Source organism: Aquarana catesbeiana, linkage group LG09, assembly GCF_042186555.1.
Source record: "Aquarana catesbeiana isolate 2022-GZ linkage group LG09, ASM4218655v1, whole genome shotgun sequence".
Classification (NCBI taxonomy): domain Eukaryota; kingdom Metazoa; phylum Chordata; class Amphibia; order Anura; family Ranidae; genus Aquarana; species Aquarana catesbeiana.
In genome coordinates, this window is record NC_133332.1 from 220,737,758 (window position 1) to 220,751,879 (window position 14,122).

General features: G+C 43.0%; 1 protein-coding gene across 2 annotated transcripts in view; it reads left to right on the forward strand.

Annotated features, from left to right (window-relative positions):
• PTPN18 (protein tyrosine phosphatase non-receptor type 18) overlaps positions 1–14,122 on the forward strand; it is a 162,721-nt gene that overhangs the window by 10,134 nt on the left and 138,465 nt on the right. The gene's annotated exons all lie outside the window — the stretch shown is intronic.

The window sequence follows — 14,122 nt, forward strand, 5'->3', positions numbered from 1 at the left end:
GCTGCTCAGTCATACCAAATCCCTCCTGTCAATGCTGCTCTTCCACCTCTGAAGGGCGATTGCTACTCTGATATTCAGACTCTGATCTGTAGTCTAATTTACTGTCACTTACAGGGAGCTACTTTTCCATGGCACGTTCCTTTTCAATCACTCAATAGCTAAAAAATAAAGACTGAATTTCTGGCAGATGTACCTGATCATTCGCTGTCATTTCCAATTTCTTCATAAATCTGGCCACATTTGATCAGTGGGTGGCCCTGCTGCCACCATCCCACACAACAACAGAACATGGAAAAAGCGAAGGAGCCAGGTTCCTTAGAGGCCTACGTACTTCTATGTGCTTTAGCCCCCGTTCACATCGGCACGATTTGACATGCCAAATCGCAGCCTATTGCCGGCAACGGCACTGTCCCAATCAGAGCGACGCCGACTTTGCGGCGCCGCACCGACTTCCAAAAGTAGTTCCTGCACTACTTTTGGCGACTTCGGGCGCAATTTCACTAGACATTTGTGCATGAACCCACAAAGATGTCTTTCAAATTGCCCCCCTGAACTCGCACTGAAATGCGGGTTTGAAATCGTGCGAGTTCAGCTGAACTCGCGCAATTTCAAACCCGCATTCAGTGCGAACAAGGGCTAAAGCTTTTACAGGTGCAAGCTTGCCCAAAACGAATAAAACTGCTGGTTGATGGTCTGTAAAACACTCTCAGACCAGTAACATATTAGCGAATCTGCCTTTTAAAGCATGATTAGAGCAAATTGTGCTAGCAAAAAGGCGAGGGAATGATGGGCAGATTTTGATGGAGCATCTGCTGGTAAATCCAATGCTACAGACAATAATACACGTGTTTTATCGTTGTGTACTTATGTTTGGTTAAAGATAAGTAGCCTTTCCAACTTTTTAACGGGTGTTTTGAAAACATTATGTTAGCCTCCATTCAGATTTGAGCGACCCGAATTCTTTGGGTAGGGCAGGACATTCATGGGTAGAGAAATCCCGGACCCTTTTTGAGAATCAGCCCATAGGGAATCACTTGGTGTTGCGGCACCATGCAATTTTACATGTGTGAAAAGGCAGGAATGTTGCAGATGCATGGGGGGGCACGCTAGAATTAATGACACCCCTGCGCATCTCTGAAAGAGCAGTGTGTCTCCCTTGCATGCTATTATTATTATTATTATACAGGATGTATATAGCGCCAACAGTTTGCGCAGCGCTTTACAACGCTAGGGCGAACAGTACAGTTGAAATACAATTCAATACAGGATTAATCAGAGGGCCCTGCTCATTAGAGCTTACAATCTATAAGTTGGGAATGCGTGCGATTGTGAACCTAGCCATATATGTTTCAGACCAATAATTGTTACTCTGCTATGTTTTACAGTTCCGTAGATCTAGTTACACGTTAAAGGGACTACATCTTGTAGGATTCACGTTTTCACGGTAACACACATGTAACTGAGTTTTAATTCTGTGCTTACAAAATTTCCTCTACGCTGATAGGCAGGCGGTATTTCTCTGCTGTCTTTCCTGAACTTTTAGCGGCAGAAAATCTTAACTGTGCATAATGTTATCTCTCACTCACCAGCATTTAATCAGAATGGCCGATCTATAATTTTTTGGGCTTTTAAAAAAACACTTTGGGGTTGATTTACTAAAGGCAAATAGACTGTGCACTTTGCAAAGTGCAGTTTCTCCAGAGCTTATTAAATGATCAGAAGCTCTGCTGACTTTAATCATCTAATCATGTGCCAGCAAAAAAGCATTTTTTTAAATTTTCCTTTCACGTGATTGGGTATTCCTTGCACGGTGAAGCTTTATCTCATTTACTAAGGTCTGGAGCAACTGCATATGCAAAGGGAAATTGCACTTTGCAAAGTGCACAGTTTATTTGCCTTTAGTAAATCAACTCCTTTAGGCTCGGTTCACACTGGGGCAACACGACTTCAGCGCGACTTTGCACGGCGGCTTCGACGCGACTTCGACGCGACTTCGACGCGACTTCGACGCGACTTTAGCAAATTACAAGGCGACTTGAAGTCGCCTGCATGACAGGCGACTTCGCCTGTGGCCAATCAGCTCTCTGGGAGGGAGGGGGGGAGGGAGGGGTTTTCCCTGCAAAGTCGCTTGACTTTACAGAGAGATCCGACTTGGAGGCGACTTCCATTGATTTCTATGGTACAGGTCGCCTACCAAGTCGGATCAAAGTAGTACAGGGAGTACGCTCTGAAGTCGGAGCGACTTCAGTAGCGTCTATTAAGACGCTAGCATTAACTCCCATTCAAACTATTTCTGGGGCGACTTGAGGCGACTTGAGGGCGTACAAGTCGGATCCCAAGTCGCCCCAGTGTGAACCGAGCCTTATGCAGAGAGACAGAGAAGGGTAGTATTGTTTTTGTGGGATGTAATACTATACTATACTTCATACTATATCTTCTTATGCCCCGTACACACGAGCGGATTTTCCATCGGAAAAAACTTGAATGGTTTTTCCGACGGAATTCCGCTCAAGCTTGCCTTGCATACACACGGTCACACAAAAGTTTTCAGAACTTTCGACCGTCAAGAACGCGGTGACGTACAACACTACGACGAGCCGAGAAAATGAAGTTCAATGCTTCCGAGCATTCGTTGAATTGTTTCCGAGCATGCGTAGGAATTTTGCGCATCTGAATTTGTACAGACGATCGCATTTTCAGATAGGAACTTTTCCCGACCAAAAAATAGAGAACATGCTCTCAATCTTTTGCTGGCTGGAATTCCGCCAGCAAAAGACCGATACACACAGTTGCATTTTCCGACAAAAAGCTCTCATCGGAATTTTGCTGGCAGAATTTCTGATCGTGTGTACGTGGCATTTTACTGTTTTATTAGTTAAAGGGATACTATAGAATTTATTTTAGTCAGTATACATTTTGAGTTATTGTAATATTTACATCAAAGAAAATTCTGACACGTTGTTCACATTTTTATTTGCTAGTTGTTTCAATATCTTTTAGCTGTTTCATTTGTTTTTTGTTTTTTTGTATTTTCATTATTTTATTTTATCTACTGGTTTGGAAATGGTCACTTGCTTGTGGTGGTCACTTATATCAGGATGTAACCGGAAACATGGTCACAGTCTGCTGCCCCCTCCCCTTCCTCACTGAATTTGGGGGTTTTTCTTCCTGGGGCAACCTGTGTATTTTTGAATTTGACATGGCTCTGCCTCCACAGCCACGTTATTCATTTCCAGCATCTGTGAATAAAAATACTGCCACAGCAGACGGACTCCTAAAACTCAATGGAGGCCAAGCGTGGCAAGTTCACTGCACTTGTATTTCATTGATACTTCCTCCAGCCTTATAACCGAAGGTCTGTACCTTGATACGGACCTGGGTTGGAGAAACAGTCTGCAGGAGCCAAAGCAATGCACCCACAATCCACTGTTCACGGTTGAAGGATTTGAAATGCAAAAATTAGTAAATGCATATTATTTTAAATCAACTTCAGTGCATTTTTTATTTATTATTTTTTTTTTGCGAAAGTTGCTTGTAGGGCACAGACTTACCAATAGCATGCAATGCAAAGCCTTTGCTAACAAAGCTGGAAAAATACTGTCAGGCATTATAAAGGGCATACACTTCCGAGATAAGTCAATGGGTGGCACAGTGGTGTAGTGGGTAGCACTCTCGCCTAGCAGTAAAAAGGGTCGCTGATTTGAATCCCAACCACGACACTACCTGCCTGGAGTTTGCATGTTCTCCCTGTGCCTGCGTGGGTTTCCTCCGGGTACTCCGGTTTCCTCCCACACTCCAAAGACATGCTGGTAGGTTAAGAAATAAAAAGAGAAAAGGGCGCACCAGCCATGTGCATTATCTTTTGTAAAACATTTATTGAATAAAATGATAAAGGAAATTATTCACAAGCAGTAGTAAAATCATGTGCCGTAAACCTTGAACATCAACTAACAGCAAGTAGTTAAAATGGTGAGCGAAGCCTTCCAAAGGTCTTTAGAGGAATATTAGCACTGCCTGTTAACGCGTTTCGAAGGGCTCGTCCCTTCTTCATCAGAGCTCAGCAGTGACTGGTAGGTTAATTGGCTTCTGTCTAAACTGGCCCTAGTATATGAATATGAGTTTAGGGACCTTAGATTGTAAGCTCCTTGAGGGTAGGGACCGATGTGAATGTACAATGTATATGTAAAGCGCTGCGTAAATTGACGGCATTATATAAGTACCTTAATAATAATGATTCAGTTCAGTTTTGGTCACCAGTCCTCAGGAAAGATGTTGTTGAATTAGAAAAAGTTTGACAAAGTTATCCACGCTGGAGAAGAGGCTCTTAAGAGGGGATATGATTACCAAGATTGTAATGTGTAAATGTATTACAGGTGAGAGGACATGCTGCCACCATTTGAGGTTAGAAGAAAAGGAAGTTTACCCTCAGAGAGAGGAAAGGGTTCTTTAATGTTAGAACAGTAAAAATGTGGAAGTCCTTCTCCAAGGAAGTGGTACTGTACTAGCTGAGTGTGTCGACAGCTTCAAAAAACGTTTAGATGTCTTCCTCAGGAAGCAGAATTTACAGGGCCATGGGAATTGTTAAAGAATAAAACTCACACACATACAGTGGGGACGGAAAGTATTCAGACCCCCTTACATTTTTCTCTTTGTTATATTGCAGCCATTTGCTAAATTCATTTAAGTTTATTTTTTTTCCTCATTAATGTACACACAGCACCTCATATTGACAGAAAAACACAGACTTGTTGACATTTTTGCAGATTTATTAAAAAAGAAAAACTGAAATATCACATGGTCCTAAGTATTCAGACCCTTTGATCAGTATTTAGTAGAAGCCACCTTTTGATCTAATACAGCCATGAGTCTTTTTGGGAAAGATGCAACAAGTTTTTCACACCTGGATTTGGGGATCCTCTGCCATTCCTCATTGCAGATCCTCTCCAGTTCTGTCAGGTTGGATGGTAAACGTTGGTGGACAGCCATTTTTAGGTCTCTCCAGAGATCCTCAATTGGGTTTAAGTCAGGGCTCTGGCTGGGCCATTCAAGAACAGTCACGGAGTTGTTGTGAAGCCACTCCTTCGTTATTTTAGCTGTGTGCTTAGGGTCATTGTCTTGTTGAAAGGTAAACCTTCAGCCCAGTCTGAGGACCCGAGCAAGTGGAAGCTGCAGCCTAAGTGACGTAATTGTGCGCCGCTTAGTCACTGGGGCAATCCCGTGACCGCTGTGTCCGGTGGACACAGTAAGTCACGGTGCTCGGTACCCGTCCGCTGTGAGTGATCACATGATTACATATAAGCAAAACAGCCATGAATGGCTTCCATTCCTGACTGCTTGCTCACTAGTGTGATGTTGTGATTGGCCCACAGCTATTACATGGTACCTGGGCCAATCACAGCACCCTGTACCATGTGATTAGCTGAGGCCAATCACAGATAACAATAGTAAGCAAGCTGTTATGAATGAAATCCATTGATGACCGTTAAAACCATTGCTTATAACAGTTATCAACAGTGTAAATAAAAATCCCTGATCACCTCACCAGAGTAGTATTGTGTTGCTATGGTGACACTGAACTACTCTGATGAGAGTATGTAAAGAAAAAGTTTAGAAATTGAATTAAAAATATATATATATTTTTTTTCTACTAGAACTAGAGAGTAAAAAATCTGGTAAGGGTGTACATGGAAGTCAGTCAGCTTCTAAGTTCAGCTTGTTCAATTAAGCTTTGACAACATAAAAAAACTGGCAGCTGATTGGTTTCTACCTTCCGGGTAGAGGGCGTGCATGCACGCTGCTGGCGGCTCGCTTCCTCTGTGATCATACATAGTGGGAGCCCAGCAGCAGCTATCGTTGACTCGATGTCCACCGGCACCTGCCAATCATTCACCAGAGAGGCAGAATAGTGGTCTGCCTTTGTAAACAAAGCCTGACAAAGCCTGGTCAGGAAGGAGGGTAAATCTTTCAGAGGTCAAGGGGTTATTAATGCCGGACATCACTGTGTATAACCCTTCCCTTTCTGCCTTGGGGGGGTGGCCGGGGGTCGGCGTGTTCCTTTGGATTGCGGAACATATCGGACATCTTTCTCTATCTTTTACCTCTTTCTTGTTTTCTCTTTTACATTTTCCTTTTTCTCTTTTTCATAATTTTTACATACAAATTTTTCGAGGGACTATGGTATACTGCTGATTCCTTGTCCTTATATTCACTCTACACTTATACTGGCTATGTTCTTGATGTGTTTTTTTTTGATCGGAGCTATTAAGTATTCCTGGGAATTTGCCCTCTTCCTCTCTGACTAAGATGTATTATAAGACGAATTAGTCCCTGATTGTATGTTATTGTGGATTTTTTTCCCCCTCTCTTTTACTCTGTTACTATTTGTATAAATAAAATAAAAATGACAGTTAAAAAAAAAAAGTTGAGCTTACAACTCAAAGGTAGTGGAGATGCACTTTGGCTTTTTCACCTTGGTTTTTAAAGGACCTTGTTATAGTTGTCACTGGAACAGCTAGCGTTATTCCAGCAACGGTTGTTTAATAGGAGAATCCCCTCAGTTTGGAGAAATTTCTTATTACTTCCTGCTGTTTCTCCAGGACAGAAAGTGAACAGCAATATGCCCAGCAGGATACAGACAGCAATAAGAAAATTATACCACAAAGAAGGATAGAGCAGTAAGATGAAGAAGAAACAGTATAAAAAGATGCTGTCACTTTGTCTATGCAGGAAAAAATGCCAGTGTCTCTGCAAAAGACCACCCTTGATCCCTTTATACTCAGCTTAGTTCATTGATTCTTCACATCTGGACCCACTCCTCAGGGTCACTGACACTGCTGATTTCAGAGACGGTTGCAAAGGTGCAAGGAGGGGCAGAGGCAGGTGATGCCCATTAAATAGATTATGTCAACTTTTCATACATGATAAGGTAGCAGTGTCTCTTAAAATCCTCTTTATTTAGAATGTAGACAATACCAACAAATTTTCAGAAGTCAATAAAATCCCCCTTCATCAGGGCTAAAAGCAGTGATACAACAATGATATAGTATCTCACAAAAGTAAGTACACCCCTCACATTTTTGTAAATATTTTATTATATCTTTTCATGTGACAACACTGAAGAAATTACATTTTGCTAAAATGTAAAGTATGGAGTGTACAGCTTGTATAACAGTGTAAATTTGCTGTCCCCTCAAAATAACTCAACACACAGCTAATAATGTCTAAAACGCTGGCAAAAAAAGTGAGTACACCCCTAAGTAAAAATGTCCAAATTGGGCCCAATTAGCCATTTTCCCTCCCCGTCTCATGTGACTCCTTAGTGTTACAAGGTCTCATGTGTGAATGGGGAGCAGGTGTGTTGAATTTGATGTTATTGCTCTCACTCTTTCATTCTGGTCACTGGAATTTCAACATGGCACCTGATGGTAAAGAACTCCCTGAGATCTGAAAAAAAGAATTGTTGCTCTACATAAAGATGGCCTAGGCTATAAGAAGATTGCCAAGACCCTTAAAACTGAGCTGCAGCACGGTGGCCAAGACCATACAATGGTTTACCAGGACAGGTTCCATTCAGAACAGGCCTCACCATGGTCGACCAAAGAAGTTGAGTGCACCTGTTCAGCATCATATCCAGAGGTTGTCTTTGGGAAATAGACGTACGAGTGCTACCAGCATTGCTACAGAGGTTGAAGGGGTGGGGGGGTCAGCCTGTCAGTGCTCAGACCATGCGCCGCACACTGCATCAAATTGGTCTGCATGGCTGTCGTCCCAGAAGGAAGCCTCTTCTAAAGATAATGCACAAGAAAGCCTGCAGACAGTTTGCTGAAGACAAGCAGACTAAGGACATGGATTACTGGAACCATATACTGTGGTCTGATGGGACCAAGATAAACGTATTTGGTTCAGATGGTGTCAAGCGTGTGTGACGGCAACCAGGTGAGGAATACAAAGACAAGTGTGTCTTGCCTATAGTCAAGCATGGTGGTGGGAGTGTCATGGTCTGGGGCTGCATGAGTGCTGCCGACACTGGGAAGCTACAGTTCATTGAGGGAACCATGAATGCCAACATGGACTGTGACATATTGAAGCAGAGCATGATCCCCTCCCTTCAGAGACTGGGCCGCAGGGCAGTATTCCAACATGATAAAGACCCCAAACACACCTCCAAGATGACCACTGCCTTTCTAAAGAAGCTGAAGGTAAAGGTGATGGAGTGGCCAAGCATGTCTCCAGACCTAAACCTTATTGAGCATTTGTGGGGCATCCTCAAATGGAAGGTGGAGGAGCGCAAGGTCTTTAACATCCACCAGCTCCATGATGTCATCATGGAGGAGTGGAAGAGGACTCCAGTGACAACCTGTGAAGCTCTGGTGAACTCCATGCCCAAGTGGGTTAAGGCAGTGATGGAAAATAATGGTGGCCACACAAAATATTGACACTTTGAGCCCAATTTGGACATTTTCACTTAGGGGTGTACTCACTTTTGTTGCCAGTGGTTTAGACATTAATGGCTGTGTGTTGAGTTATTTTGAGGGGACAGCAAATTTCCACTGTTATACAAGCTGTACACTCACTACTTTACATTGTAGCAAAGTGTCATTACTTCTATGTTGTCACATGAAAAGATATAATAAAATATTTACAAAAATGTGAGGGGTGTACTCACTTTTGTGAGATACTGTATAATATCAGTACAAGATGCAATATTAAACACAAAACTATACCAGGGGTAGGCAACCCACGGCACGCGAAGCCTCTTTTGCCGGCACTTGACTCACTCCCCATCAGCAGGGCAGCGTAGGGAAGTGTCAGTGAGACACTAATGCATTCCAATTTCGGAATTCCCCATGCGGCACCTGCACTGAGGGGGAGGCACTGTGCCCCCACACATTGTACAAGATGGGAAACATTCTGGCTGCAGAGATCCTGCCGGCCAGGATACTCCTCCTTCAGGCTAATGGCCCGTACACACGATCTGAATATCGTACGACTTTTTTAATTGGGTGCACGGTTGTTCCAGTTCAATGACTCAAAGTTTTGAAACCAGGGGCAAAAAGGCAACATACTTTTTCAAAAGGCGCTCGGCATTGTCAGGATCTCTTAGGTATGGCTTTGGCAGTAATTCCTAATATTATAGTGCCATCATCACCACTCGTAGCAGTGATGTATAATGTACAAAGTAAATTATACAAACAAGTATGAATATTGCATTTAGCACAATGGGGGTTATTTACGAAAGGCAAATCCACTTTGCACTGCAAGTGCACTTGGAAGTGCAGTCGCTCTAAATCTAAGGGGTAGATCTGAAATAAGTGGAAGCTCTGCTGATTTTATCATCCAATCACGTGCAAGCTAAAATGCTGTTTTTTATTTTCCTTGCATGTCCCCCTCGGATCTACAGCGTTTTTACTTTCAAGTCAATTTTATCTAAAGAAAATATAGTGTATGAAAACATATAAAAGCATTCATCACCATTGGAGGATATTGTTTATTCAAAGAAATAAATATAAGTCAAAGTTGGAGTTTAACCCCTTCGGCTGGAGTGTATCCAATCGATGGATCCAGCTGACTTTCTCAGAGCCATTTCCCTATCACCTCCACTTTTGATTTTAGAAATACCGTCTATCACCATGAATTTTAGCTGTGACACTGTATGTCCTTGCTCAACAAAATGTCAGGCCAAAGGAAGTTTGGCCCTGTTTGGCCCTGATCGAATATTTATGACGAGCTATACGATCCTTTACCTTTTGTGTGGTCTCCCCCACATAGAGGAGACCACACGGGCATTTTATTATATACACTACATAGGACGATTGGCAAGTATAGTAATCTCTGATAGGAATATTATAACCTCCAAGAGGGTGAGGGAAACCTTTCCCTTTTATAATGCATGAACATTGAATGCAACAAAGGCATGGAAATGAGCCTGTGTTTTTGGGACCCAAAAATGTTACCCTAGGGGTGGACATTGAATATTGATCAGATTTTACCAATGTGTCCCGAATCGTCCTACCTCGTCAATATGATGGTAATGGGGGAATCAATAAATTTAGGAACCATAGAAAAAGCATTCTGAAACAAAGTCCAATGTTTTTTAATGATATTGTTAATCTTATATGAAAAGGGATGAAATTGTGAAATAAATGGCATTCTACGACTTAAATTCCTGATAGGTGCAATATCATTATTAATGTGTATACGTTCACAAGTGTATCCAAAAATGGAACTGCCTCTGAATTGCCCACCATATTGAATTTCAAGCCGGGAACCAGTGAATTTAAATAAAAATTAAACAGGGACAATGAATGAAAGTCCCCAGTCCATATAGCAAAGGCGTCATCAATGAACCTGTACCAAGCTGTACAGTGATCATTAAATAATGTACAGTGGAATATGAAAGCTTGTTCTATCATATCCATAAATGCTTTAGCATAAGGAGGTGCAACATTGCTACCCATTGCTGCTCCAGCTAGTTGTAAATAATAAACATCTTTAACCACTTGACGACCGCCTCACGCCGATTTACGTCGGCAAGGTGGCACGGACAGGCAAAATCACGTACATATACGTGATTTGCCTTCCGCGGGTGGGGGGTCCGATCGGACCCCCCCCCCGGTGCCCGAGGCAGTCGTCTTTTGTCCCACGGCGATCGGAGATGAGGGGGAGGCCATCCGTTCGTGGCCCCCCCCTCGCGATCGCCGCCGGCCAATCACATCATTCCTTTTCTGCTGTATGCTAAACAGCAGCAAAGGAAATGATGTCATCTCTCCTCGGCTCGGTAATTTCCGTTCCGGCCCGAGGAGAGAAGACAGGTATGTGAGTGCACAACACTACACACACACAGTAGAACATGCCAGGCACACAAAACACCCCGATCCCCCCCCCGATCGCCCCCCGATCCCCCCCCAATCACCCCCCCCCCCGTCACAAACTGACACCAGCAGTTTTTTTTTTTTTTTTTTTTCTGATTACTGCATTGGTGTCAGTTTGTGATGGTTACAGTGTTGGGACAGTTAGTATTACCCCCCTGTAGGTCTAGGATACCCCCCTAACCCCCCCTAATAAAGTTTTAACCCCTTGATCACCCCCTGTCACCAGTGTCGCTAAGCGATCATTTTTCTGATCGCTGTATTAGTGTCGCTGGTGACGCTAGTTAGGGACCTAAATATTTAGGTTCGCCGTCAGCGTTTTATAGCGACAGGGACCCCCATATACTACCGAATAAATGTTTTAACCCCTTGATGGCCCCCTAGTTAACCCTTTCACCACTGATCACCGTATAACTGTTACGGGTGACGCTGGTTAGTTTGTTTATTTTTTATAGTGTCAGGGCACCCGCCGTTTATTACCGAATAAAGGTTTAGCCCCCTGATCGCCCGGCGGTGATATGCGTCGCCCCAGGCAGCGTCAGATTAGCGCCAGTACCGCTAACACCCACGCACGCAGCATACGCCTCCCTTAGTGGTATAGTATCTGATCGGATCAATATCTGATCTGATCAGATCTATACTAGCGTCCCCAGCAGTTTAGGGTTCCCAAAAACGCAGTGTTAGCGGGATCAGCCCAGATACCTGCTAGCACCTGCGTTTTGCCCCTCCGTCCGGCCCAGCCCACCCAAGTGCAGTATCGATCGATCACTGTCACTTACAAAACACTAAACGCATAACTGCAGCGTTCGCAGAGTCAGGCCTGATCCCTGCGATCACTAACAGTTTTTTTGGTAGCTTTTTATTGAACTGGCAAGCGCCAGCGGCCTAGTACACCCTGGTCGTAGTCAAACCAGCACTGCAGTAACACTTGGTGACATGGCGAGTCCCATAAGTGCAGTTCAAGCTGGTGAGGTGGCAAGCACAAGTAGTGTCCCGTTGCCACCAAGAAGACAAACACAGGCCCGTCGTGCCCATAGTGCCCTTCCTGCTGCATTCGCCAATCCTAATTGGGAACCCACCGCTTCTGCAGCGCCCGTACTTCCCCCATTCACATCCCCAACCAAATGCAGTCGGCTGCATGAGAGGCATTTTCTTTATGTCCTCCCGAGTACCCCTACCCAACGAACCCCCAAAAAAGATGTCGTGTCTGCAGCAAGCGCGAATATAGGCGTGACACCCGCTATTATTGTCCCTCCTGTCCTGACAATCCTGGTCTTTGCATTGGTGAATGTTTTGAACGCTACCATTCACTAGTTGAGTATTAGCGTAGGGTACAGCATTGCACAGACTAGGCACACTTTCACAGGGTCTCCCAAGATGCCATCGCATTTTGAGAGACCCGAACCTGGAACCGGTTACCGTTATAAAAGTTAGTTACAAAAAAAGTGTAAAAAAAAAAAAAAATATATATAAAATAAAAAAAAATAGTTGTCGTTTTATTGTTCTCTCTCTCTCTATTCTTTCTCTCTTGTTCTGCTCTTTTTTACTGTATTCTATTCTGCAATGTTTTATTGTTATTATGTTTTATCATGTTTGCTTTTCAGGTATGCAATTTTTTATACTTTACCGTTTACTGTGCTTTATTGTTAACCATTTTTTTGTCTTCAGGTACGCCATTCACGACTTTGAATGGTTATACCAGAATGATGCCTGCAGGTTTAGGTATCATCTTGGTATCATTCTTTTCAGCCAGCGGTCGGCTTTCATGTAAAAGCAATCCTAGTGGCTAATTAGCCTCTAGACTGCTTTTACAAGCCATGGGAGGGAATGCCCCCCCCCCACCGTCTTCCGTGTTTTTCTCTGGCTCTCCTGTCTCAACAGGGAACCTGAGAATGCAGCCGGTGATTCAGCCAGCTGACCATAGAGCTGATCAGAGACCAGAGTGGCTCCAAACATCTCTATGGCCTAAGAAACCGGAAGCTACGAGCATTTTATGACTTAGATTTCGCCGGATGTAAATAGCGCCATTGGGAAATTGGGGAAGCATTTTATCACACCGATCTTGGTGTCATCAGATGCTTTGAGGGCAGAGGAGAGATCTAGGGTCTAATAGACCCCAATTTTTTCAAAAAAGAGTACCTGTCACTACCTATTGCTATCATAGGGGATATTTACATTCCCCGAGATAACAATAAAAATGATTAAAAAAAAAAAAAATGAAAGGAAAAGTTTAAAAATAAGATAAAAAAGCAAAAAAATAATAAAGAAAAAAAAAAAAAAAAAAAAAGCACCCCTGTCGCCCCCTGCTCTCGCGCTAAGGCGAACGCAAGCGGCGGTCTGTCGTCAAACGTAAACAGCAATTGCACCATGCATGTGAGGTATCGCCGCGAAGGTCAGATCGAGGGCAGTAATTTTTGCAGTAGACCTCCTCTGTAAATCTAAAGTGGTAACCTGTAAAGGCTTTTAAAGGCTTTTAAAAATGTATTTATTTTGTTGCCACTGCACGTTTGTGCGCAATTTTAAAGCATGTCATGTTTGGTATCCATGTACTCGGCCTAAGATCATCTTTTTTATTTCATCAAACATTTGGGCAATATAGTGTGTTTTAGTGCATTAAAATTTAAAAAAGTGTGTTTTTTCCCCAAAAAATGCGTTTGAAAAATCGCTGCGCAAATACTGTGTTAAAAAAAAAAATTAAAAACACCCACCATTTTAATCTGTAGGGCATTTGCTTTAAAAAAATATATAATGTTTGGGGGTTCAAAGTAATTTTTTTGCAAAAAAAAATAACTTTTTCATGTAAACAATGATTGTCAGAAAATGCTTTGTCTTCAAGTGGTTAGAAGAGTTGGTGATGTGTGACATAAGCTTCTAAATGTTGTGCATAAAATGCCAGGACAGTTCAAAACCCCCCCAATTGACCCCATTTTGGAAAGTAGACACCCCAAGCTATTTGCTGAGAGGCATTTAGAGTCCATGGAGTATTTTATATTGCGACACAAGTTGCGGGAAAGAGACAAATTTTTTTTTTTTTTTTTTTTTTTTTTGCACAAAGTTGTCACTAAATGATATATTGCTCAATCATGCCATGGGAATATGTGAAATTACACCCCAAAATACATTCTGCTGCTTCTCCTGAGTACGGGGATACCACATGTGTGAGACTTTTTGGGAGCCTAGCCGCGTACGGGACCCCGAAAACCAAGCACCGCCTTCAGGCTTTCTAAGGGCGTGAATTTTTGATTTCACTCTTC